The sequence below is a fragment of the Arachis duranensis genome, chromosome 3 (assembly GCF_000817695.3).
Source record: "Arachis duranensis cultivar V14167 chromosome 3, aradu.V14167.gnm2.J7QH, whole genome shotgun sequence".
NCBI lineage: Eukaryota > Viridiplantae > Streptophyta > Magnoliopsida > Fabales > Fabaceae > Arachis > Arachis duranensis.
This window is the reverse complement of record NC_029774.3, coordinates 73,177,676-73,179,399: the sequence shown is the minus strand read 5'-3', so window position 1 is coordinate 73,179,399 and position 1,724 is coordinate 73,177,676. Positions and strand designations below refer to the sequence as shown.

At 40.0% G+C, this 1,724-nt stretch overlaps 1 non-coding gene across 1 annotated transcript; it reads left to right on the top strand.

Annotated features, from left to right (window-relative positions):
* The first annotated feature begins 919 nt into the window (after positions 1-919).
* Positions 920-1,027, top strand: LOC127746146 (small nucleolar RNA R71). The gene has a single exon (XR_008007765.1). It is a non-coding gene; the product is annotated as a small nucleolar RNA R71 (small nucleolar RNA).
* The last annotated feature ends 697 nt before the right edge of the window (positions 1,028-1,724 follow it).

Genomic DNA, 1,724 nt, shown 5'->3' with positions numbered 1-1,724 from the left:
TAAGAAGGATTGGATGAAGACAGTAGGAAAGCAGAGAGACGGAAGGGAAGGCATCTTCATGCGCTTATCTGAAGTTCCTACCAATGAATTACATAAGTACCTCTATCTTTATCTTTATGTTTATTTCGTTCATCACCATATCCATTTGAGTCTGCCTGACTAAGATTTACAAGATGACCATAGCTTGCTTCAATACTAACAATCTCCGTGGGATCGACCCTTACTCGCGTAAGGTTTATTACTTGGACGACCCAGTGCACTTGCTGGTTAGTTGTGCGAAGTTGTGTAATGCCATGGTATTGAGCTACCAAGTTTTTGGGGTTCATGACCGGGGATTATGAGAGTTGTGAAAAAGTATTGTTCACAATTTCGCGCACCACTGAGAAGATGATGGAAAAGGTTTGCTATTGCCAAACTGAATTTTCCCACCATTATTATTATTGAAGCCTTATTGAGGCTTCTGTTGATCCTTCCATGAGAAATTTGGATGATTTCTCCATGAAGGATTATAGGTGTTTCCATAGGATTCTCCTATGTAATTCACCTCTTCCATTGCAGGATTCTCAGGGTCATAAGCTCCTCCTTCAGAGGAGGCTTCTTTAGTACTGCCGGATGCAGCTTGCAATCCAGTCAGATTCTGAGAAATCATATCGACTTGCTGAGTCAATATTTTGTTCTGAACCAATATAGCATTCAAAGTATCAATCTCAAGAACTCCTTTCTTTTGAGTTATCCCATTATTCACAGGATTTCTTTTAGAAGTATACATGAATTGGTTATTTACAACCATTTTAATGAGTTCCTGGGCTTCTGCAGGTGTTTTCTTCAGATGAAGAGATCCACCAGCAGAGTGGTCCAATGACATCTTGGACAATATAGACAGACCATCATAGAATATACCTAAGATGCTCCATCATGAAAGCATGTCAGAAGGACACCTTCTGATCAATTGCTTGTATCTTTCCCAAGCATCATAAATGGATTCACCTTCCTTCTGTCTGAAGGTTTAGACTTCCACTCTAAGCTTGCTCATCTTTTGAGGTGGAAAGAATTTGGCCAAGAAAGCATTGACCAACTTTTTCCAAGAGTTCAGGCTTTCCCCAGGTTGTGAGTCCAACAATATCCTAGCTCTGTCTCTTACAGCAAAGGGAAAAAACATAAGTTTGTAGACCTCGGGATCAACCCCATTGGTCTTAACAGTGTCACATATTTGCAAGAATTCAGCTAAGAACTGATGAGGATCTTCCAATGAAAGTCCATAAAACTTGCAATTCTGCTGCATTAGAGAAACTAATTGAGGCTTAAGCTCAAAGTTGTTTGCTCCAATTGCAGGAATTGAGATGCTTCTTCCATAGAAGTTGGAAGTTGGTTCAGTAAAGTCACCAAACATCTTCCTTGCATCTCCACCATTGTTCTCAGGTTCGGCTGCCATGTCTGCCTCTTTTTCAAAATTTACTGTAAGGTCCTCTCCGGAGTGTTGTTCTTTAGCTTCTCTTAGCTTCCTCTTTAGAGTCCTTTCAGGTTCAGGATCAGCTTCAACAAGAATGTCCTTATCCTTGTTCCACTCATATGAAAAAGAAGAGAACAAAGAGAGAAGAGGAATCCTCTATGTCACAGTATAGAGATTCCTTTATGTGTCAGAGGAAAAGAAGAATAGAAGAATGAGGTAGAGAGATAATAACAAGAATTCAAAGATAGAGAGAGGGAGAGGGTTCGAATTATTA